The 27,075-nt window shown below is 34.8% G+C and overlaps 1 protein-coding gene across 5 annotated transcripts in view; it reads right to left on the bottom strand.

The window, feature by feature from the left end:
• fat3a (FAT atypical cadherin 3a) overlaps window positions 1-27,075 on the bottom strand; it is a 193,526-nt gene that overhangs the window by 115,779 nt on the left and 50,672 nt on the right. The gene's annotated exons all lie outside the window — the stretch shown is intronic.

Genomic DNA, 27,075 nt, shown 5'->3' with positions numbered 1-27,075 from the left:
TTTATTTAGGGTTACTAAGTTATAATTAGCTTAATACAATACCAAAACAATAGCAGTCTAAGGTACGTTCTCAATTTGTATTGTTTGTGAGTTCATGTTTGCAAGTAAGACATTTTGCATGAGTGCATGTGTGTTGGTATGGTACATCAACTCTTGTTTTAGACACTGATTGTTTTGTGTGTACCCTGCGGGACAGTTAGGATGTGTTCCAGTCCACAAAAGTGCAGCACTGACCTTACCATGCACACACACAGTGTCCAACTTTTGCCCACACAAAAACACATGCATACACAAAATATACACACAAAGAATTGAGTTGCTGTGGTCAGCCCACATATGACTCAGCACACACACACACATACACATCCCTTTCCACCTCTAATGATATCCTACAGCACATTCACCAACTCAGTCCCACAAATTGGAAAAGACACACACACACACACACACACACACACACACACACACACACAAAGTACTCAAAATGCAGAGATCAGCTTATTTTATTTCTCCTGGGTCTATTCTCTCAGTTTCTCTCTCTGTCACACTCTTTTTCTCTCTCTGTGTGTCCACAAACACTGACAGACAGTCTGTCAGATTAAAACCAGCAGACATTTTAGAGCAGTCAAGGTTCAGTACGCAAACAGCATCTTGTCTCCCCTAAAGCCTTGTTTAGACTGACCAAATCTCAGGCTCAGCTGGCCAGAGACTTTACACAACACAATAAAAATGCATATCAAACACTGCAGTGCATACTGTACACTTACACACTATCAAAACTACATAGCTTAAAAAAAATAAAAGAAAATTATATATATATATATATATATATATATATTTTTTTTTTTTTTTTTTTTTTTTGAACGTATAGTTTTGGTAATTGGTATGTTAAAATGTCCTGTTTGACTACTGTACAGCAACTTCAAATGAGGTTCTATACATTTTTTTTTTATAATTTTTCACTCAACATTTGTATTAGCAACTTAACAAATTGTGTTGTTGAATAAGTAGTGAGATAAAAACTGCTTAATATCGAGTAAAGCATCAACTTTACTTTAAATATTCATTGAACAATTAGAATTGGAACTTAAAAATTGGAACTGAGTTGGAACTGAAAAATATATATATTTTTTAGTAGTAGTATGAGAACTTCAAAATGAGCCTTCAATCACTTTCAAAAACTGCATTAAAACTATTTCACATAACACTGTGAGAATGTTCATCAAATATTAATAACACTATTAGAACTTCCATTAACAATACGTGAAAAATTACACAATTTTCATGTAATGTTATCCAATTTTTAGTATTTCATGAATGTTAGCCTAACATATTTGAAAACTCTCACTTCTAGCAAGTTAAATAAAATACAGCTTAATATAAAGGTAACACAACACCATTACTTTTATAATGTGGTAAACAATTATTATAATAAATATTATTAATTATATTACTATAAATTATTATAACAATTATAACTATAAAAATGTTTAGCTTTTTTTAGCAGTAGCACTCAGAACTTCACACTTCACTGACTTTAAAACAATGTTTATCTAAAAACTTTTTTCACATAACATTGTGAGAACTTTAATCAAACACTAATAACATCATTAGAACTTCCATTATAAATATATAAAAAAAAAAATAAAATAAAAAAAAATGCAACCTTTATGTAATGTTAGCCAAATTTTTTAGAATGTTCCTACGACTATTTGGGACATGAACAAAAAACATTGCCAACTGTTCTATCAGTACAGGCTATTGATCATACTGGCTCCCACAGTGGTACACAGTACACACACACACACACACACACACACACACACACACACACACACACACACACACACACAAATTAACTACAAAAAACCCACACATTATCAATAAAAGGCCATTATCCACCTAAGTACAAAACATTATCAATACATAAAGCCATTATGACAAGCCATTGTCAATACAATTGCACACTAAAATAACTACGACACATATTTCACACAGTCACGCAAACATAACCAAAACATACTCTATGTACTGCGAACCACGCTTTGCAAAATGCAGTGCGGGAACATTAATGAACTTGAACTTGAATGGCTCATTCACATATGAAAAATAAATAATTTTCATAAAGTAAAATTAAAATGCATTGAAAAGGTCATGCTTTGTGTTTTCTTTTCTGATGGAAAATGTTTGTAAGCGTGTTTATCTGCTGATATTTTGTTATCTGTAAACTGCATTTAATCCATTCACTGACAGCTCTGCGTTTAAGAAAAGCCGCAGTGCTCCACTGCATCTGAATGCGTGTGCGTTAGGTGACGACCAATCCAATATTCCGAGAAACAGAGAGGAAGTGATGTAGAACAAAGCGCATTTCCATAACAGAGAGAATTCTAAATGACAAGTGTGTGTGTGAGATATTCTGATATCTACTGACCGTGGCATGATCCTTTCACTTCACTTCCACGTTTAAGAAAAGCCGGACTGACGCGATCCTTCTAAATGTCTGTATGTGTATTAGTGCTGTCACAATACCAAAACTTCAGTAGTTGATACCAGTGCCAGGAAATTTTATGTCAGGGGAGTTTTTGACCAATTAGAAATGACCTAGAGTCCAATAGGGTGTTTATATATAAACGGCCAAATTAAACAACAAAAAGCTTTTTTTCTTAGCTAGAACAAGGCATCACAAAAACGCAATATGTTTTTGAATAGGCAACACAAATGCCCACCTCTTGGGGTGCAAGAACACTGAGTAGAGGGTATGTTTGGCATGGAGTACTTATTACTTACTAAAACCTTGTGTGTTATTTAAAGGGCTTTGTTAGTCAATGACTTCATAGACAGTGTCTCTGCATGAAGATACAGACTCTGGTTTCAGACAGGCCTCCAAGGCACAATAACGTCACGTCTAATGATCTGGAACAAATTCAAGTGAGCTTTAGACATAACCAAGTGAATATTTTATGACTATAATGCTTGTTTCTCAGTAGAAATGGAATCTGAAAAAAATGGACATTTATAAATGTATTTACTCTCAACCACGCCATTACACATTATTATTCCTTCCACCAGCCCACACTCTAAACACACAGGATTTTGAGATATCATAGGCAGCAAAGGATGCATCTATGATGCTTTTAAAAACTGACCAGATGAGGCCAGATCTATAAAAAATGTTAAACATTAAGGTTGATATTACTGTCAGACAGAACTCTGTACTACAGATACTGCAGAAAGATATGGGTCAATGACATGATGGGCCATTTTTAAGGCCTTAATAATAACAAAAACAAAGATATGACATCCAAAGTATGTAAGGTAGTACAACTAGATCACTTTTATTGAATTCAAAAGGTTTTAATTATATTTTACCACGTATAAAGGTATTTTAAAGATTTTAAAGTGTCAAAAGGTCATTCGGTTTAACCGTCCAAAGATCAATACAGCCATTTCAAAATATCTTAAAATGTAATAAATGTATATATTTTTTATTCTGGCATGATTTGATAACATCATATATCAACATAGTGCAAAATGGTATTAAAATTATGTGCAGAAGTCATTGCTTTTATGAGAAAGAATGTCCGGAAAAATGAATTTCATTAATGTCATTTGGAGTAACCAATATAAAGGGACCATTTTGGATCAAGTCATGCATTCAATATAATGTGACAGGATGTGACATCATTCAGACACCTGCAAAGGACCACATGGTTGTGAAGCAAAGTAACTAACTCTCTCTTAACTATTTGAAAAATTCATGTTTTCACTTGCTCATGCGCATGTCCCGAAACATCAGGTCATTCGGTACAACCGCTATAAAACATGGAAAATGTAATATTTTAAAAACTTGTACTAAATATAAAATGTTTGATTGTCCTTGTCCTATTTAACTAGCTAGATATCAGCCTGTTAGCACTGTTTGAAAATATTGTCATTTGGAATAACCAAAAGTGTCATGCGGTAAAACCGAAATTTTGGTTAAACCGAATGACTTTTTTGGTGACAAATTTTGTCCATCTTGTAAAAAAAAAATGACAAAAGCAGTGTTAATTGATTATAAAAACCACATAATGTCATTGTTAACATTTAATAAAACTTCAAAATTAATTATATCTCCATTAGGTTTTTTTTACACTTTTAAAAACCTTATTCGTCAATAACCCATATAAATTTGGCATCAAATTTATTCCTAAATACTGTTTGTTTGTTTTTTTGACATCCCTAACGCATATTAGTGTTTTTGTGCTACTGTTTGTATTTTTTCATCTGTGTATGACAACAAATCAAATATTCTGTCACATTGAGGAAGTGAGGGAGAACAAATGGCCATTTCCATAACAGAGAGTTCTCATGAACTATGAGTGTGTCTGGTTGTTTTGGTGTCATTAATTGGAGCGGGATCTTTATTGCTGCTGGCACTGGTTTCTGTAAGCGTCCTGTCAGTCTGAGCCAAAGACCCCCGAACACACACACACGCGCGCTTTCTTCACACATGCTGTGGCTAAACGGATAGCGCTAACAAGAACAGTGTGTGTGTGTGTGTGTGTGTGTGTGTGTGTGTGTGAGGGGACGTTTGTGATTTGGTGGTCCCTCATGCAATCATGCGACCTGCAGAAGCAGAGCAAAACCCCTCAGAGAAAAAGTGAGCAAGAGAGAGAAGGACAGTGAGTTCAAAGCTGCCAGTGAAGAGTGAATGTATTATGCATAAGACAAAGAAAGGCAGAACAAGTGTGCGTTTGTGTGAGAGAAAAGTTGTGTGAGTCCCTCTTGTCAGGCCCATTATTGTGCATCTGCGGTATGCCGAGTTAAGCTGTGCTGTTTTATGTTGTGAAATGTGTTGCGTTCACTTCATGGTCAGTCATCCTTATTACCGCTTTCCCTGGCATTGACAAGATTTTCCATCATTTATGACACAATGCTTCCCTGCCATTTACGAGTGTTTTCACTGTTATACCGTAGGGGGCGCTATTACTCATCTTCTAAAATAGTACAGAATCTCCGTATCCAAAAACAAGCGAAGAAGAAGATCTGCGTAAACCAGAAGGAGCTCATCAAACATTAAACAGTATATAAATCAAAACTGCCTAACGCTACCGAATGAAATATTGAACCCATGAAAGGGTAGCGACTGTGAAGCTTTGGGAGTGTTGATGGACTCGATCGACTCTATCTATGTTTTGATCATTGTTATGAAACTGATTCTGATGAAGTCTTTGAAAAAAAAAACTTGACTTTTTCAGCTTTTTGTTCAAGATGATGCTTTATGTAACTTACAACAACAACAACTGTTGATTACAAAAGAGGAATGAAGCTAGAGTAAAATGTTTTTTTTCTTTTTCTTACTTAAAAGCAGAAGCTCTGTTCTTTCTTTTGATATATTGTTTGTTCACATATTCATACAACTAAATATTATGGGAATTTTTTGTGAAAATGATCAAAAATGCTGGTGCTGGCAACTTTTTCAGAAAACGCTGCTGGGGAAAGAGTTAAGCATCAGCCTGTGTATGTGCGTGTGAGAAAGAGAGTGATCAAACATGAGAAAAAGATTTAGATTGTTGCCCAGGTGCTCATGGAAAAACTTTTAAATACCCTCACATAAACCAATATTGAATACTGATATTGCTCAAAAACTCCAATAAATCATGCCACAACATTAAAAAGCTCTTAAGGTGAGGCCACATTAGCAAAATTTCACAAATGTTCATTGTCTACAGTCAATTGTGTACAGATGTATAAAGCGAAATTCCTACTGAAATTCCTACTGAAATGACTGATTCCGTCCACAACAATTCACTGAACAATGGTAAATAGCATGCACTTTTACATGCTATTTTAACTCAGTCAATAATATTTTATAAAGCACAATAAAACAATGGAGGCTGACCATTGTGCTGAACAACATACTAGTAACTACAGCAGAAATTATGTCCTCTTCTTATGTCAAATTGTCCACTACACTATACCCCTAATATACTCATAGCTGTAGTTTTTGTGTAACCCAGCCGTTGGGTTAGAGGCTAGATACACCCCTCCCCACCCGCCCTCCAACGCAACAACCCAGCAGTGTCTTGTTTACTACAGCAACCCAGCTGTTGGGTTACACAGAGCAAGGGCTTTTTGCATCCTCGTCAGGGCAGATCTTAACGCCGCCGAATTTGTGCTTTATTTCGGTAAAATAAAGGTTTGTATACATTTTATTTAGTCTATGATATACAGTGCTGTAAATCATTTTATTTAATGCAACGCAATATACAGAGATGATATGTCAGTCAGCTGAATGTGTCAGTCAGCATCGGTCGTCTCTCATTATGGAAACGCCTTTTTCCTTGAATAAACTTATTTTTATTCGTTATAATACTGAAAACGAATCGAAGCGGAGAGGAGAGAGAACTTTGAAAACTGGCTGCAGCGAGTTTTGGACATAGTTCTCTTAGTCTGTTCGTTGATATGAGAAAAAACAAGTGAAACATGGCCAAATTTGTTTTCAAATGTAAATATTTCACTTTTAAAAAGCAATTTTGCTTAACGGTATAAGTTGTATAATTGAGTTGTTATTATTTTCTGTACTTTTTCACTCACATACACATGTACACATAGTTTTAACTCTTGCCTATATTTCGGTGCATTCCTGGGTGTTCTAGCTTATTAATAAATGTTCATTTTTTTTTGTTATTACTGTTGCCTGTGTTGTTACTCTAGTAATTCCGTGTTTGATTTTAATTTTCAGCGTATTTTGGGTTCATTTCACGCTAGCAATATAGTAATTTGTAATCTAATCAAAATAGTTGAGTTTAATAGAAACAACCCAGCATGTTGGGTCAAACATTTAACCCAAACCAGCTGGGTAAAAACAACCCAAATTGGGCTGTTTTTAACCAATCATTTTTTAGTGTACAATGACTGATTTTACATCTTCTCCAGAAGTAGTTTGTTAGAACATCATGGCAGTGTTGTAGTCGAGACCAACTCATTTGAGTCTGAGTGCTGAAGATCAGAAGAAGATTGAGTCTGAGTAAGACTAAGTTCACATGCTCCAGATTCCATAAGAAAATACGGTCTTGAGTCCTTGTCGACGAGCATATTTTCAAGATCTTGGACTCTGGAGCATGTGATTTTGTTCTTAACTCAGACTCAATCTTCTTCTGATCTTGGTTTTCACTCGAACTCAACCCTATTCTGGTCTCAGTCTTAACTTAGACTTGAATGATCTGGTTTTGACGACAACACTGCATTGTGGTAAACACTTCACACTAGAAACGAATTCTCAATGCATATGAAATCAACAACCTTCAAATGTGTCCTTCAGTCTCTGAGTCTGAGTCTCTGAGACTATAGATTATAGCTGTCAAAAGTACCAACTTCGTACTGAAATTTTAAAAATGTGATGCTTTGAGCGCTGTTGAGGGGATTCGTAAATACCTCTGATTGGCCACTGTGTTCACGCGCTTATCGGATATGTCTGTGATTGGCTACAATGATCAACGCACATGAGCGTTTGAAAGTACACGGAAGTGTTTAAATTTAAAAGGGGTCCGTGATAGACGCCTGCTTTCAAATGCTCCCGTGTGTATCTGTGTAAGTGCTCGGTTAAGAGCGTCATTGATGACTATTTACGTTTTTGAAGCATTGATCATTGTAGCCAATCACAGACATATCTGATGAGCGCGTGAACACAATGGCCAATCAGAGGTGTTTATGAATCCACTCAACAGCACACAAAACGTCAGATTTTTTAAATTTCAGTGCCGATTTGGTACCGAAGTCGGTACGACACCTCTATTACAGATTTTTACCTCCAGAATCATCACGACTCTACAAGATTCTCTTCAATTCAGCTTTCTTCAGGCCATCACTGGACCAATTAGCAGTCTCATAAAAAGGCCCTACTGTCTGGTATTAAACAATTAGCGGAAGAGTGACAACCGTTAGTTGCAGGATGTACATTGTTGCCTGTATGAGTGAAATTATGTCACAACTCCCTTGCTCCAGCATGAATGAATTGCAATTCGAATACATTAGTTTTATAACAGAGGAGCAATGCAAATGCTCCTTCATAATCCTTATTGTCCTGTCACAGCTTTAAAAGTCAACTTCTTCTTTCACAATAACCTTTCTTTTTCTTTGTTTTCCTTTATAACTTGAGGTAAAAGTACTTTGAGTAAGCTCATTTGGACTTGCTTTCCCAAGACTTTTCCTCAGTATAATAGCTGTCTCAGCGTTATGTTCAAAATTTATGTACAAATAAAGCTAAATAAAATATCATAGGTTACAAACAGAGACTGAGATAGAGCAAGAAATACAAGATGTACCGAAATATAAAAATGAAATAGAAGGTGTGATACAAAATGTTGTCTGAATCACTTTTGTGTTACAGTTGCCAAAATGACAGTTTTCCTCTCATCTGTATCTCTGTGTGAATAATAGGCACAGTGTGAACCAAACCCTGCTGACACTGAGTTGTGTGTGAACGCTCAAGGTTATATTAAACATCAATCAAGCCGAAGCATGCAGACACCACATCTCTGTGTTCTAGTCCAGCGGTTATGTGTGTCACAGGCACACCACTCCTCGTTAGCATGTAAAGCACCCTCCGTCCTTTAATATTTTACTTTGACGCCAACGTTAAGACGGGGCCATTCTGTCACTGACACAAAAAACCTGTTTCATATCAAAACCCCAATGAAAAAAGATGTCAGCATACAAATCTGCACTTCTCAGAAACATGATTCCTGGCATAACTAGAATTTATTAATGATGAGCCGGACGATTCGTATATTAAAGTTTTAAGACGCTAGTACATACGGAAACGTAATGCAAGATTTCAAATTGAGTTGGAGATGAAAAACGTGCACTAATGAAATGAAACGCAGACAAGATTTCAAGCTCTGTTGGTTGGAAACATAATGATATAGACATAGATGCACTCTGGGAGTTGTTATGGATAGAAATGTGAAGCGCAGCTGGTACTGTATCATTGTAAGTGTTGAGTTACTCTATGCTGAAGTACAAAGCGTAATGCTGACACCAGCTCTGTGATTGTTATTAAAAGTGTTTGGTGACATGAGGAATACTTTTAGAGCTTTTATTATAGTGCTTGTGTTTTTGTTATTGTAGGCCTGTGATGATTGTGAATTTTGGCTAACAATTAGAAATTGTAAATAACGATTTAATTCTCTGTTTTGTTTGTAACTTGTAAAAGCATAATACACAGTCATTTAAGTCATTTATTCAAGTTTAACTCGGATTCATAATATGATCTGCTCTGTGCTATCGTGTCTCTGGAACGGAGCAGACTGTGTGTGCGTTGCGGCGGTTTACGTGACACTAACAGACTTCAATCGCCCCAATGGAAACCATATTTACACTCTCTGAATCGTTCCCCATCCCCTACAGTATATAGTGTACTATGTACCATTCACCATGTAGAAAAAAGTAATAGTGTAAACAAGTGACTGATTTCAGACACAGCTTCAGCGTCTGTTTATAATGTAGGGGGCGGGACGCTTCAGGTTCTATAGAGCATTTGATTGGACGGAAAATCTGATGAGAAGTTGAAGTGCAGAGTGATGTCATCAAAATCATTGATTCATATTGGCGAAAGTGAGAGACTGTAAGTTTTGAACACAAATCTTTTAAATGTGAATTTTGTCATTGTTTTGGAGCACACTAGCTTATATATAACAGTAAGGCTAACATATTCATACTAAAAGCCAAAAAACTTTGATTTTGGTTTAATGGGGACTTTAAAATCTTTTGAACAAATAATAATAATAATAATAATAATAATAATAATAATAAATTTTGTTGAAAATAAAATAATAAAATAAGATAAAATATTAAAAAATAAAAAATAAAATGTGAGCAATAATAAAAAATAAAAATTAAATAAAATATTAAATAAAATATAAATGAATAAAATTAAATATATAATATAACAACAAGATAACATAAGCAATAATAAAACCAAAAAGAAAATACACAAACAAATAAAATAAAATAACAAATAAAAATAACATTTAATAAAAATAAAAAATTTAATTAAATTAAAAATGTAAAAATAAAATAATAATAATAAATAAATAAATAAATAAATAAATAAATAAATTTAATTTAATAAACCGATTATGTATGACAGGCCTATGTTGAGTTGATCTACAGTATGTTGAGTTGACCTTTGTTATGCTGGACTATATGGTGTTGTGAACAGTGAGATTCTGTTGGATGTGATTAGATCTCTGTGTTGTTGTGAGTAGAAATCTGAGATTCAGTCACAAAGACAGTCCTCTATACCTACCTACACACACACACACACACACATATATATATAAGAACTGACACCATAAATCTCTGTCTTACACGCCTGTACATCTTTCCTCTCCGGGAGTCAGCAAGTTCTTACACACTACTGCGGCTTTCACCTGCAAAAAAACCTCAGCGTGCTGCTGGAATAACAATACGTTCACTATCTATCACACACTCGCACATAAACACACTTCACTTCTCCTGAGGTGAGACGACCTACTTCTCTCCTTTACAGCGCTGAGCCGATTGAGAGAGAGAGACCTGACAGAGAATCTTCCTTCTGACCAGAATCCTTGGAGACGTGATCCTGAGGCGGTCAGGAGAGTTAGTTCATCACAAATACACACACACACGCAGGGATGGATAGCTCATATGCCAAACCCCCAGAGAGCATGTCAGCCTTTGCAGTAATGGAAGAACAGAGAGCGAAAAGACAAAGATGAGGAAAAAAGAGCATAATATAAAAGACAGAGAGAGAGCGAGAGAGATCCTGAACAGCTGCCAGAAACCATCCAAACCGTCCTTCACTGTCCCACCAACAGAGTGACCACAGAAAGTTGTGTTGTGCATTATTCTGTTGGTTTGTGTTCTATTGTACTTTGTACTCTATTATGTATCTCTATTATATTTCTATTATGTATTTTGTTGTGTTGTTTTGAGTTGTTCTGTTGTATTATGTGTGTTGTGCTGTTTTGTACTGTATTAATGCTCCATTCTGCAGTTTTGTTGTTGTTAATAAAACTATAACTATTAAAAATTATGTTTTGTTTATTAAACTAAAGCAAAACTTAAAAAAAAATTAAATGAAATTTGGAAATGTTGCCTTGACAACTAACTGAAAATAAAATGTTAAAGTACTAAATCCATGTTGAACATGAATATTATATATTTTATTTTACTAATTTATATTTTATTTCATTTAATTTTGTTTATATTATTGCTTACTTTACTTTAATATATTCTATTTTTTTTATAATTTATTTAATATTTGTATTAATATAATTTTATTTTATTGTCACCAGTGTGAACGGAAAGTAAATTTGACCAAAAAGAGAAAATATATATTTTTAAATCATAATATTTTATTTGTATTAGTATTATTTGTGGCAAAACCTTTTGTTATGAATCCAAGTTAAACATGAATAAATGACTTCTTAAGGACATGCTAAAACTAAAAATATTACTAAACCTGAAATAAAAAAAATAAATTAAAGCTAAATAGAAATATAATTAAAATTAAAATTACACATTGTAAACCCTAACGCTCAAAATAATTAATTGGTTTGAGTAGGACAAACTTAAATTAAACAAATTAGTTCAAATTAACTTTTATGAGTATTTCACACTTTCTTTTTTTATCAAGTTCACAGAACTGATATATTTTAAGTAAACTGAGTTTTGTCAACTTATTCGGGTGTATAGTGCACATAAAATTACTAAGACTTAATCTAACATCAAAACGAAAACTGAAAATATAAAAATAAAAGCCAATTCAAAATATTAAATATGATAATAGTATATAAACATTGTGGGTGTTTTTTTTGTTTGTTTTCTGTTGTGTTGTGTTTATTGCAGTGTGTTCTCTTGTGTTGTTCTGAGAGAGATAGTGGGATTGGAGTTTGAAGAAAAGAGTGAGAAGAGCACAGGGAACGAGGGAGTTCGTAAAGGAGGGGAGAAATGGTGTGATGAGAGAAAATGAGAGCACACGAAGGATCAGAGTGTGACAATGAAAGAAAAAAAAAAAGAGCAATAGATGACCGAGAATGAGTGAAAGAAAATGGGAATGAGAGCAGAGAAACCACAGAAGAGGGATCTAGAAAGAGAAAGCAGTGCTATTTTTCTTAGCAGGAGCGGTATTTCTTTTTAATTTGTTCTGCTGTAAAGAAATATTGCAGAATATATTGCAGAAATCTCTAATGCTGGAAAGAGAGAGAGAGAGAGAGAGAGAGAGAGAGAGAGAGAGAGAGAACAGTGTTTGACTGCATAAGCACGCTCAAACTCTCACTGGAGGAATTCTCCTTTTGTGTTTTTAATTGTGGTCACCAGAGGCCTCATTGGCTGTTATCACAGCTCTGCTTATTGGCTGACAAAACACTGTTGTGATTTGATTGGCCCCCTGAGAGACCCCGGCAACAGACCACGCCCACTTTCCGTTAGGAGCTTGTTATTATGCAGAATCTTCATGCTGTGAGATCAAAGTTGGCCTGCACATAAATTCCCAAGCAAATTTACCTTTCACACTGTGTTTGTGTGCAATATTTACATCTTATATGCATTTCATTAGCATTTGCCTTTCGGAGCGCTGCCTTAAAATTAAGGATTTGCGTCTGGAAATTTGCCTAAAATGTGTCTGCGTTATAATGAGGTTAAAAAAAGCAGACTGTAATTTTCGTAATTAATAACTGCAAGCTGTTCTGTTTTTCCTAGTTTCTCTCTACTTCTGCCTGTCACATTATTCCACTGTATTTCTTAAAGAAAAATATAAATGTGGTGTACATATCGTACAAAAACATACTTAATACACAGCAGGTGTGGAACATTTGAGCTGCTGTAGATGAAGAAAACACAATAATCAAGGACTGAAGTTGATTAATGTTATTAACCACTGCAGAGAGAGAGAGAGAGAGAGAGAGAGAGAGAGAGAGAGAGAGAGAGAGAGAGAGAGAGAGAGAGAGAGAGAGAAAGAAAGAAAGAACTAGATAAAAAAAAGGTTAGTCAAGACAAACTTTGATGTTGGCTTGAAAAAGCCTGGCTCAAAAGTTTTTAAAAGCTTAAAGTTTTGAAGATTTTAAGGTCCTGCAGTCTATCAGATGGAACGATAGACAGAACAATAGACAGATTGATAGACAAAATGACAGACAGAAAGACAGAACGAATAATGGAAAGACAGAAGAAACTAACAAACAAACGGTGGAAAGACAGAACAAACGAACAAATTAACGATGGAAGGACAGAACAAACAAATGAACAAACGAACGTTGGAAGGACAGAACAAACAAATGAACAAACGAACGTTGGAAAGACAGAACAAAAACGAACAAACGATGGAAAGAGAACAAATGAACGATGGAAAGACAGAACAAAAACGAACAAACGATGGAAAGACAGAACAAATGAACGATGGAAAGACAGAACAAACGAACAAACAAATGATAGAAAAGAGAACAAATGAACAAACGAATGATGGAAAGACAGAACAAATGAACAAATGATCGATGGAAAGAGAACAAATAAACAAATGAATGATGGAAAGACAGAACAAAAAACAAACAAACGATGGAAAGACAGACCAAGCGAAAGATGGAAAGACAGAACAAATGAACAATGGAAAGACAGAACAAACAAACGAATGATGGAAAGACAGAACAAACGAACAATGGAAAGACAGAACAAACGAACAAACAAATGATGGAAAGACAGAACAAATGAACAAATGAAGATGGAAAGACAGAACAAACAAACAAACACGATAGAAAGACAGAACAAACAAAAGATAGAAAGACAGAACAAACAAACAATGGAAAGACAGACTAAATGAAAAGTGGAAAGACAGAACAAATGAACTATAGAAAGACAGAATAAACAAACAAGCGAACAATGGAAAGACAGAACATACAAACAAACAAACAAACAATAGAAAGACAGAACAAACGAATGATGGAAAGAGAACAAACGAACGATGGAAAGACAGAAACAAACGATGGAAAGTGAACAAACAAACGATGGAAAAACAGAACAAATGAATGATGGAAAGACAAAACAAACAAACAATGGAAAGACAGAACGACGATGGATGGATGGATGGATGGATGGATGGATGGATGGGTGGGTAAAGTGCAGTTGTCAATATGACTAGTTGCAAAAGTTAAAAAAGTAAATATTCTATACAGCTACTCTACATCACTTGGACGAATTGTTGTCAGCTTATTTATAAATCCAATAAGCCATTCCATTTTACCATGGTATGAGATGTTCTTATGGATTATGTCACAATCTTATTATATATTGCTATCATACGGTTGGAAATAGGGGCTGTATTGATATTTTCTGACTCAGAATCTATAATGTCAGATGCCCACGTACGTTTATAATGGTGTCTCATTATGAACACACACAGAGACACAGAAGCTTCCCGTCCCAGTGCGTCATGGGAAATCTCAGCCCCCAGCGGATCGGATTCCACCTCCTTTTCCTCGCTTTCTTTCTTTCTTTAGTTCAATCTCTACTTCTCCCTGCTATCTGATCCTCCCTTTGTTACTGCTGCTGCGAGCAACTGAAATTTCACACGCTTGTCAAATCACACTTATGCACTTTACACACACACAAACGCTTCATATAAAGTCTTGAATAGTCATGACTGAATACATTTATACACTCCAGTTCTGTGATGTTTTATATACAAACACATCTAAATGAGGACATAGCACAGACTAATATACAACTAATGCAGCTTTATAAAATCACAGACTTACTCAAACTAAATCAAATACAAATCCTAAACATAAAAGAAAACTTTTTAAAAATATATTATTTATCATTTAATCATTTTCCCAAATGAAGACGTCCCCAAATGTCTCCAAAGGGAGTTTTAGTCAGATTTACTTCACTGCTTATTCTCAAACTATAACTAAATCCACATATGTCAAAAGGCAGATATGCATGTGATGTATTAAAGTTCCAGACTGTCTTGATTAAACAGCAATAACATTTTGAAAGCATACATCATTAAAAGGAAACTGTACATTTATGAATCCTTTTGACATTCAGTAACTCAAGCCACACACACATATACACACACAATCTGGACAGTTTCCATACGTGTGATCACAAATAGCTCATGCACACACACACACACACACACACACACACACACACACACACACAGTGAGGAAATCTGGTAAGTTCATTACATATAATGGAAAGGTTGCTGCGGTAGTAAGTTGTAGAAAGAGTATCAATTACATTCAAAAACAAATGACACACATATGCACACTCGAGGTCTATCTATGTCACGTCTGCTCTGAACACCCAAATAACCTGAGGCTGAAGTAAAATATCTCAATCATTTAGCTTATTATAGTCAACAGTCTGCAATAGCCATTATACCGTGTGTGTGTGAGAAAGAGAGAGAGAGAGAGAGAGAGAGAGAGAGAGAGAGAGAGAGAGTGTGTGTTAACAGAATGACAGTCCAGCTGGTATTGAACTTTTCATGTATAAACCTTACACTATTCAAGAAAGAAGAGAAACAGATGAGAAAGGAGAGAAAAGGTCACAGAGTGGCTGTATTGTTGGACTGAACAACTGATCTAGCAAGTAAAAATCTGATTACAAATGCAATGTATAAGTTAACCAAGTATTTTCCCATTCATTTTTTTCTCCATAGGGATTTTAGAAAAGCTATGCATAAAACCAACCAACTGTGAGGTGAATCACAACATTACTTTGATTTTAAGCAAAAATATATATATGGAAATCTTACTAATATATATATATATATATATATATATATATATATATATATATATATATATATATATATACACACACACACACACTCACATATAGAGTATATATTTACAAATACATTAGTGCTGTCAAATCGATTACTCACGATTAATCGCATCTAACATAAAAGTTTGTTTATATAATATGTGTACACATGTTCGTGTGTGTACAGCAGTGGTTTTTTTACGCCAAGGCCCCCCTCCTCTCCGAATCAATACTGCACAGCTTTTTTTTTTTTTTTTTTTTAATTCACAAAAACATTTGTATTTTAGTGTTATTAGTTTTCAACCCCATGTTATATTTTTAAAGAAGAAACTCAAGATAGATTTAAACTTTCAGTTATTTTTTTGCAAATATACTTTGCAGACATTCTTTACAACTTAAAAGTACTTAATCTGCTCAGCAATACAGTAACTTAAACAAATAAGCACAAGTCAACCTGCCATACCAAACAAGACCACAGGGAGATACCAAAGGACTGAATTTAAATACTATGCGGATCCATTCAAAATTATTAAACACATATAACACCACTGATCCTCTCAGACTTCTCCAAAACACGCTTGTTCGGCGATCATCCGTTATAAAACACTCACAGTACATTAATTACTTTAACTACGCGAAAATACTGAACTGTGCAGAGATGTTATAGCGATCAGTGAGTCGAGAGCGCACGTGCGGTTTGTTTGCGCATAATAACGGACTCGCGCATGCCTTGTCTAAGACTCCTGTGTGTCACTGTAATCGTCTTTACCTTTGTTACAATCGTCATCCATCAAAACCTTTTTAGCAACACTGGTTTTCTTTTTCCAACTGAGAGAGTTTGCGTTTTGAGCCACCGTTCAGTCAGTATTTCACAGCAGCACGATGAGAAACAGACTGGGCTGATCCGAAACAATCACAGAATACGTACGAGAGAGGTGGTGCCTTGTTTTAAATATATATATTTTTAATTAATTTAATTTAGATTTTTTTTAATGTAACGTATTAATAATTAAATTAATGAATTATATTTATATATATATATAAATTAATTTTAAGTTATCTCGCGGCCCACCTGGAGGATCACTGAGGTCCCCTAGTGGGCCGCGGCCCACAGGTTGAAAACCACTGGTGTACAGTATACAGTGGGTACGGAAAGTATTCAGACCCCTTAGGAGAATACTTAGGACCATGTGATATTTCAGTTTTTCTTTTTTAATAAATCTGCAAAAATGTCAACAATTCTGTGTTTTTCTGTCAATATGGGGTGCTGTGTGTACATTAATGAGGAAAAAAAATGAACTTAAATAATTTTAGCAAATGGCTGCAATATAACAAAGAGTGAAAAATTTAAGGGGGTCTGAATACTTTCCGTACCCACTGTATGTATGTGTGTGTGTGTGTGTGTGTGTGTGTGTGTGTATATATATATATATATATATATATATATATTCTGTATGGAGAACATTATTGAGGTATTAACTTACGGAAACCTTGGTCTATTGATGTAAATTTAAAATCACATATGTTTATCATTTAAGCATTTGTCAGATGCCTGTATTCAAAGCAGCTTACATTGCATATGTGTCATTCAAAACATCATAATACTGCATACATGTCTTTCAATTTTGAAAACAAAGCTTGATGCTACAAATTCACATTCCTAAGTGCAAAGCGCTTGTATATAAACTGCAGCAGATGAGTCACATCATGAAGAAGATTATGAAAATGATTATCAATATATAAATCAAACTCATTATCATATCACATCTTACGGAGCCATCACATCTTGGTGCCCCTCATTTGCATAAACTTAAACTTCGTCTTGCTGTTAGACACACTCTTGTTAGGCTTGTGCTCAGAAATTGTGATTCCCTGAAAATGAATTACTTTTGTTTGCTCGGTCACTGCAAAACACCATGTATGAACGCCCCGTGAGAGAGAGGGAGTTTTTCGTTACACTTTTCCTTGGTTGTCTACTATTTGTTATATATCTGTCTCCACAAAAACTCATTCAGTCTGTCTCTCTTTGTCTGCAGGTTAAAGGGTTATCAGTGAAAGGAGCACACTCAAAAGTGAGCAGCATTTCAAAAGACATCTCTAAATGTCACACACACCCACACACACACACATTGTCTGTCGAGAGGAGGACTGGTAAATCACTTACTATAAGCAGGTCGCCTATGTAACTCAACCCTCAACAGAACACACCCTGTTAACCTCCAAACACACAGAGACAGACAGTCTATACATAGACCAGACATTACAATACATTTACTCACACCAGCAGGCAGATGAATATTGAGATGGTTGGTAAGACACTGATTGACTCGTCTCACATTCTCTCTCAAGAGGAAAAAATAATTAAATACATTATGCACAGGCACACTAGATTTATTTTGTCTTCGGCTGCGGGACTACTTACAATAATTTCTTTCTTGAGATGTGAGGAGGCCAAGTTAAAGTTCTTCCATGTAATCAGAAAAGTCAATAACTGTATTTTCTACTCTTGCTGATTGTAATTACTTTTGGGCACTTCTGTTTTTGGCTTTTGTGCCAGCGGTCAGTAGTTTGGTGGCTAATGATTGGCCAGTAGACCAATTTATAAACGAATCAATGATTTGAGTCAAATCTATAAAGATAATTGGTTGAAGCTTTTCACAAATCAGGCTGAATGATCCTTGGATGAATTTAACTGATCTGATTGTTGGTTTCGAGTTACAAACTTACTCACAGGTGAGGTCTGAAATTATGACGACATAAAAGAACCAATTAACATGATTATTAAAACAATTTTTTAAAAAAGAACCAATTCATTAAAACGAATCAGACTTACCAACACTATTGAATACTGACTCACTCACAGGGTTTATGAACACTAAAATGACATAAAATAAGCGATTAATTGTTTTATTTTTAACATGTTCTTTGAAACAAGAACCAATTCCTTAAAGGGTTTCCAAAAATGAAAATTATGTCATTAATTACTCACCCTCATGTCGTTCCACACCCGTAAGACCTTCGTTCATCTTCAGAACACAAATTAAGATATTTTTCATAAAATCTGATGGATCAGTGAGGCAAGACAATTAACACTTTCAATGCCCAGAAAGGTACTAAAGACATATTTAAAACAGTTCATGTGACTACAGTGGTATCTAGTGATGGGCTATTTCAAAACACTTCTTCATGAAGCTTCGAAGCTTTACGAATCTTTTGTTTCGAATCAGTGGTTCAGAGCATGTATCAAACTGCCAAAGTCACATGATTTCAGTAAACAAGGCTTTGTTACGTGATAAGAGTTTCGAAATATCAATGGTTCACCACTGGGGGGCGTGACTTTGGCAGTTTGATATGCACTCCGAACCACTGATTCGAAACAAAAGATTTGTAAAGCGTCAAAGCTTCATGAAGCAGTGTTCTGAAATCACCCATCACTAGATATTGTTAAATAAAGTCATTATTTTTGTTCTTTTGGCAAACAAAAAGTATTCTCATCACTTTATAATATTAAGGTTGAACCAATAAATATGTCTTTAGTACCTTTCTGGGCACTGAAAGTGTTAATTGTCTTGCTGGCAATGCAGGCCTCACTGAGCCATCGGATTTCATCAAAAATATCTTAATTTGTGGTCCGAAGATGAACGAAGGTCTTACGGGCGTGGAACGAATTTTTATTTTTGGGTGAACTAACCCTTTAAAATGAGTTCACTGACTACTGTAAAAATCAACTAATCTGTAGCTAATGATTGGTCAGTGTTCAATAGATTTATGGCAGATGATTGGCGGTAGAACTATTTACAAACGAATCATTGTTTTGAATCAAATTTTTGTAAATGAATTACTTGAAACAGTTCGCAAATCGATTTTTTGATGAATTTGACTGAACTGATTTTGAGTTAAAAACTCACTCACACAGGACTTATGAACACTAAAATGACATACAATGCAAATTCTAACTTTTAAATTGAAACAAATGGTTTAAAAAAAACTGATTGGTCGAAATGAGTCAAGACCAATAGGGACTAATAGTCAACTAATCTGTAGCTAATAAATTCAGTAGATTAGTGGCAGATGATTGGCCAGTAGATCAAATAACAAATGAATCACTGTTTTGAGTCAAATCTTTTCAAAGAATCATTTGAAGCATTTTGCAAATCAGAGTGAATGACTCCTAGATGAATTTGACTGATGTGATTTTGAGGTAAAAACTCACTCCAATCAACAATTATTTTTTTATTTTTAAAATGTCCATTTTTTAAAAAAAACATTTTGTCAAAATGAGTCAGACTTCAAACTCTATTGACAAATAGTCAACAAATCCGTAGCTAACGACTGGCCAGCGTTCAGTAGATTCATGGCAGATGACTGGCCAACTGTCAGCAGATTCGTATCTAATGGCTGTCCAGCAGTTATCAGATGCCGTGTACTGATTGGCCAGAGGTCTGTGGTTCTGCAGTTGATGATTGGTTGACTTGTGGCATAGCAAGTTGATGACAGCATAATGCTGTTTAAGTTAACCTACTCTTTTTGTCTTTCTTTTTCAAAAGGTTTTCATGGAAGGGTCGGGTCATGCTGTACAAGTTTAACTAGTAAATTTGCACACACTGTTCAGGAAACCTCCACAGACTGCCTGTATTATTTCATCCTTCATGTCAGGATGAGGTTTTTATATAAGCCAAGTGTGGTTTTGAACCCAAATATCTGGAAACATCGGGTGCTGACAGATCCAGACATTGTATTTCACTAGCGTAGAGTAAAAATGCTAGAATAAAACTGGTAGAATGATGCCGTGGATGTCCTTTTCTGAGAAGAAAGCAAGTGATTTCTCCTGATGTTTGTACAGTGGCACTTCTAAAAGCCCTCAGAAACTTATCAACACACTTAAGTCAATGCTAGTGCTCCAGTTCTCACACAGAGACACACTCTGCGACATCCAAGGACAAACCCCAATCCAAGACAAAACCAGGCTATTTTACAAAAGCACGTCTGAAGGACAAAGGCTATTTCCCACCTGCAAACGGACACACACGCGTGCTCACAGCACGGAAAAAGAACTCAATACAGGTCAGTTTAAGGTCTAGTCTACCCGTCCACTTTATCTGAGAGATTAAATTCACTCTCTTCCACACAAAAACACTCACTTATCCTCCGTTTCTGCAAAAGTACACACACACACACACACACACACACACACACACCTTTGAGTTATGAATTCCCCAGCATCTTTTAAAGCTCTATTAAACACAGTTTAGATTCATCACAGTCTGATACTTGCACAGAATAACCCTTTTATATTCATATACCTGACATTAGGTTCAGAGTAATGAGGTTCGGATACATATATTATCTGAATGTTTCAAGTACAGAGTAAAGAAACCTGGTGTAATACGATTCATTAACATGAAATTAGACAACAAGATAAGGCCATTCAGTTCATCTAGGAAGAACGTTCTCTGGGGGGTTTCTTCTAGCAGCCAACTACCTTTATAAATGAGTTAATGAAATATTCAATGATCATATAACTCAGGTGCGCTGTAAAAGCTACGAACCACAAGATATTTTTCCTCACGATTAGAGTTGTGTCATAAACTTGATTCTGACTGAATTCAAATTACAGAGTAGGAAAAATTATTCTAATGGTTTAATGTCTCTTATTATGTCTGGGTGGATGTCACAAAACAAGTCAAGAACAACTCTGATAAAAAATATTCTGTGATGAAGTAAATACTACATGTACGAAATGTAATTTCGAAATGAAAAAGTTAGTTCAGGCAAGAATAAAAAAAAATTCTATATTAGTGCTCAATTTAAGCTACTCAACTTTTCTGATACTGGTGTTCCCATCATGCATTGGGCCTTGAATAATTAATGAGGTTGATTTTTCACTGTTTTCCAGCTGTATTTACACTGTTTCATCATTGCTTTTGTTGTTAGGTTTAGTAACTTGCCATTTTGTGACATATGGAGTTCATTTTCTACTCAGAATGACACAATTATACTCAAAAACAATCCATCGAAGTATTGATGTCTCGGTGTTCAGGTGCCACATTACTTCTATTATGTAAATATGGTGTCTGTCTACACAATATCTATTGTATTATTTACTTAGATGTTTAAAAGCATTCTTTAATTCAGTGTTATAATGTTTGAGTAAAAAGTATTGCAAAGGAAACTATACAAAAAAAAAGACTAGAAAAATACTAAAATTCAGTTTATTTTGTGTGCAAATTTTCTTTCAACAGACAGAAAAATTATGTAGTTTGTACAAAGACTAGTCTTGTTTGATCTACGTAATAAAATTATGCAGCACAATCATCACATTTTGTGAGAAAAAGATTGAATGAGCGAGTTTATTACCTGCATTCAGATTTAGCATTTTCCTTCAGATCAGTCCTATATTCATAATAAACAAATCTGTTTAAATGATGTATTATCCTGTCCTTTTAACAGTTAAGGGGTTTTCCCATGACTAACAGCACTAGTCAAAGCATTTGTCAGTTGCGTCTTGTTCCGTTCAGTCTTTTCAATGTAAAAGTCTTTGCTACTGACTGACACACTCATAAAGACAGTCTTTGCCGCCATCTAATGGCGTAATAATGTAACTTCTGTTGCTGTTCACGGTCAGGGATTAATTTTTCCGGCGGAAGGAAGGCTTTTAGTGACAGTTTACTTCATGAAAGTTGCATTGATACATATTTTTGGTTTTAATATTTGTATTATGTGGTAACCGTTTTATAAAAGCAATAAGGTACTAAAATAATAAATGTAAAAAATGTTATTTAAATATTATGCATTAAATACAGTATTACAGTAATGATAATCAACATTGAAAATACAACGCAAAATGGCTCAAAAAAGTCTATTTTCTTTATTCAACATATAATTCCATGTGAAATGCGACATGGATGTTTTTGTGAGATTTACCAATTTGTGGGTAAAATAACCTTCCAAATGCTGGGTAGTAGCCAAGACTACTGTATGTAACAAAATAAACTCTATATAATACCAGTCTACACTCCAATATTCAATGTTTAATAAGCTCAAGATCCAATGAAATCACATGGAAGCATGGAAACATGGATGTGTTAAAATCAGGACACTGCAAAAACTGAAAGGTAACACAAAGTCCAATTCAGCCTTACCGCACCAACACTGATCCAAGAACACTTGGACAAGTGTCTCAAGTCTCGGGACAGGCCATGACCAGGGATTTTCTTTTAAACTAAGTGGGTGGTGTGACATCCACACAAAAAGCGCATCAGATCAGATTAAGGAAGGGTACCAACAGAAACCCGTTTGTGGCCTGGCCTGGCGAGCCGTTTCTCATTGAATGATAACTTCAGTAGGACGGAACTGAGAGGGCTTTTTTGTTTTTTGTATTCTGTCACACTCTGGCTTCCAAAACCAGGCACGAATTGGGATACTGCAACTGTATTGTGATGGAACTCTTGGACCTTTTCCAAAAGTGAAATCTCAGACTGGATCCGCTCTGGCTCTGTTAATTTGGACGGAGTCCTAAAAGACGAGCCTGCAGGTGGTAAACAAACTGATGCTGCCACAAACACATTGATCGAGACGGGTCATCATAGAAGCACACATCTATTACTTTACAGAATATTAAGATGGTTAGGAATATATCTACTCTTCAAATTGCACAATTATTTAAAAAAAAAATAACCTATGTGTTTGCATCAGCAAATATTAATATATAAAATTAAACGTATGCTGCGCTCACGCCATGCCATAATTACCATAGTCTCAAGATGACAACGCATGATGTTCTACTCAGAGCTGTTCAAATTCCCAGCTAACAAGTTGTAATTACAAGCTTTACGAGGATGTGAACTCTTTAACAAGTTGTTGAAATATCGTAATTACAATGATTACAACATGGCATGAACGCACCTGTAGTTACTTCAATTGATTAATCACCATATCATATAAGTGATTATATTACCAACAACATAATCTGATCACTTACTACTTAATATGGCTGCTTTAATTGCTTGAAATATGAAGTTGTCAGTGGTTCAATCTGTAAATCAACCCAAGGTTTTCAACCACTTTTCTGGCAGGTGGAACTTCTGATTATGAACTACCCGCATATTTCCTTTGGGAACAGGTCATAACATGAGATTTGATCATGTTTTCTGTTTTATACTCATTGAGGAATGGGTCTTGGTAACACTTTACAATATGAGTTCATTTGTTAACTTTATTAGTTAACATGAACTAACAATGAACAACACATCTACAGCATTTATTAATCCCAAATAATGTTAACCTCCACATTTATTAATACATAACAGTTTTATCTGTTAACATCAGTTAATGCAATGTGAACTAACATGAACAAAGGGTAATAAATGCTGGAATGTATTGCTAATTGTTAGTTCATGTTAATTCATGCGTTAACTAACAAATGAGACCATATTTTAAAGTGTGGCCTTTATTTTCTATAGTAATCAACGGTATGTCACAGATCCAATGCACAGACATTATGTAAACTCAAAACTGATTTCATTTATTTTCTTAACACGCAGTGTTAGTTCACACAGAAAGTCTTGCATTCCAATGCGTTACTTTTCCAGAGTTTGCTATGTAAACATGCATTAGATGGACATGTTTGCATGCAATCACGAATTATTTTCTCTTTCACGGCTTATTGCGCTTAAATGATCAAATGCACAATTATGTCAAAATTATGTCAAAATGCCCATAGTGTGGAGTATTAATGTAAACACTGTCAGTTATGTCTTAAATGAACTTAAACAGTTGAGAAAAACCCAAATGTGTGTCAGTATATCAGTCCGTGCATTCGGTTTTAAAGTGACAGCAGCTTATAAATACCTGCTGCTGTCTGCCTCTTTAGGAACCTGTTACTCACATAAGAAATCAGCAATTAGCATACAACAATGACCTAACCAATTCTCGGTGGACAAAATATAGTCTCTTTTTTTTTTCTTTTTTTTTCTTTTTTGTTCGAGAAGCCATTTCAGAATTTTCCATTTCATGGCAACTTTAAACACAAAAACATGTTATGTGGGAATCACTCCTTATTGCTGGTGTTGGGCAGTAACGCGTTACAGTAACAATATTACTTCTTGCAGTAACTAGTTGTGTAACTAATTACTAATTATAAGATTATTAAGATTTCAGTAATAATATTAGAGTTACCATCCATAAAATAGGATGGATGTTGCCTCAACCACTGAATTCCAACAAACCAATCATTCAATTACATAAACTTCACGACTCGCGCACACATGATGTCTGCAAGCTAGATTGGAAGAGATGGAAAAGCTTACATTTAGTGGCTGGAAATATTGACATTACTTTGATTTTGTCGGAAGAATGATGACAAGAACACTGTTTACTAAGTGGTAGTATTACATTACTATGGCATTACGTGGCTTGCCCATCCACATCACTTACATCCCATTATACATTACATCCACCTATTATCAAAAATCTTTCTAGGAAAAAAATATGAACTATTTTGACATCATACATCATGAAATATAATCATATCTGGGTAACAGGTGAATTATAACTACAAATAGCATTAGGGCTGCAACAACTATTTGATAAAATCGATAATAATCGATAATGAAAATCATCGACAACAATTCTCATTATCGATTAGTTGGGTCTGCCCACTGTGCACGGAAGACTTCTGCCAGTCGCGTCAAATTACAGCACTGAATAACACATTTATACGTACAAAAATGCATCTAAAAATAGTGGATGAAACAGATTGAGCAGCTGCGGGAAAGGTACGTGATCAAAGCTGATCAAAACATAAGAATCCTTTATTTTAAGCTTCAAGCTAAAGCGTTAGCGTAATGGCTTGCCCTGTGAGGCGCTTTGACAGATGCATGTGCGTCTTTAGCACAAAACGTTAATTCTACGGCTATATCCTTATCTGTAAATGTTACAAATTCATGCGAGCATTTCCATTTTGCATAAATGTTCATCCTGACAGTCTGCATTAAACTTCAAACTTTACTGAATGAGCGCCGGCGCGCGCACCCGCGTCAGACAGATAGAATGCGGGAGAGAAGGAGACAATTCATATTCAGCGCAAAAATATTAATTTTGCTGAAATATCTGTTGTTTAAAGTTAAATTTAGATTTAAAAGTCAACATGTCATTCAAGTATTTTATGAGAGTAGTTACTGTAAAGGGATAACAACATGTAATTGAATATAAATGTTTCTTATAGCCTATTTACAGCATAAGAAATGACAATAAGAGGTGAATGTGTTCAGAGTGAATGTGTGTGTTCCTGCAGAACATTTATCTTGCCTGTTGGTTAACACTGAGTTTGTGATTTTGTGATCTTTATTCCTTTTCCTATAAATTCATTTTTTAATATAGAGTAGAGATTTAAACTATATTCACTATATACAGTGCTAAAGTTATTAGACATCTGATACTATGGTTTGTGCCACAGGTCAGGGCAACCTAAACTATCAGTATTGGTGCTAAAATCATTTTTCATGTTTCTGTAATGGTTAATCCACCAGTATGTGTAAGCTCTTTAGTCACAGCAGTATTTCTAAAGCTACAATATATTTATTGTTGCTATCCATGAATTTTTGATTATACTATTTTACAAGAAAGGCAGGAAAAAGTAAAACACTTGTTGTTTTTTTCAGATGCCCAATTACAGTCAATAAGAACAGAGACTGTTATTAAGTTTTTTTTTTTTTGGATATTATGTGTGAATATTATTTAGAAACTATTTAGTTGTTTCAGTTTGTTATTTTCCTAATAAATGGCAATACCATTTTTAGCTTTAAACAAGTTTTTGATAGAATCCTAAAATATGTGTTCTCTCTCTTTATTATGACAGGTAGTCTAATAAATTAAGCACTGTATGTTTTCATAGCATTCAATTGGCACATTTGTTTGAAGTACATTGGTGCAATACTGTTTTTTTTTGTCAATAAAATAAAAATAAATAAAATTAGTATTTTTATCTGATTAATTGAAAAAATAAATCGGCCAACTAATCGATTATCAAAATAATCATTAGTTGCAACCCTAAATAGCATCAAGCTACACATGACAATTTATGAGATTAATACTACCCTTTTACTCAAACCTCACTGTAAACCACCATTGAGTGTTTGTAATAACTTACGATTGCGATCTAATGCGAATTTTGGTCATATGATGAGGCAGAAATATGTTGTTTGTAGCCTTATATAAGCAGCTAATCGCTAACCTGCTTAGCATTTCTCATGTAAACATCCTTTATTCTTATAAAAAATAGCC

The sequence above is a fragment of the Ctenopharyngodon idella genome, chromosome 15, assembly GCF_019924925.1.
Source record: "Ctenopharyngodon idella isolate HZGC_01 chromosome 15, HZGC01, whole genome shotgun sequence".
Lineage (NCBI taxonomy): Eukaryota > Metazoa > Chordata > Actinopteri > Cypriniformes > Xenocyprididae > Ctenopharyngodon > Ctenopharyngodon idella.
This window is presented reverse-complemented; position numbering and strand designations above follow the sequence as displayed.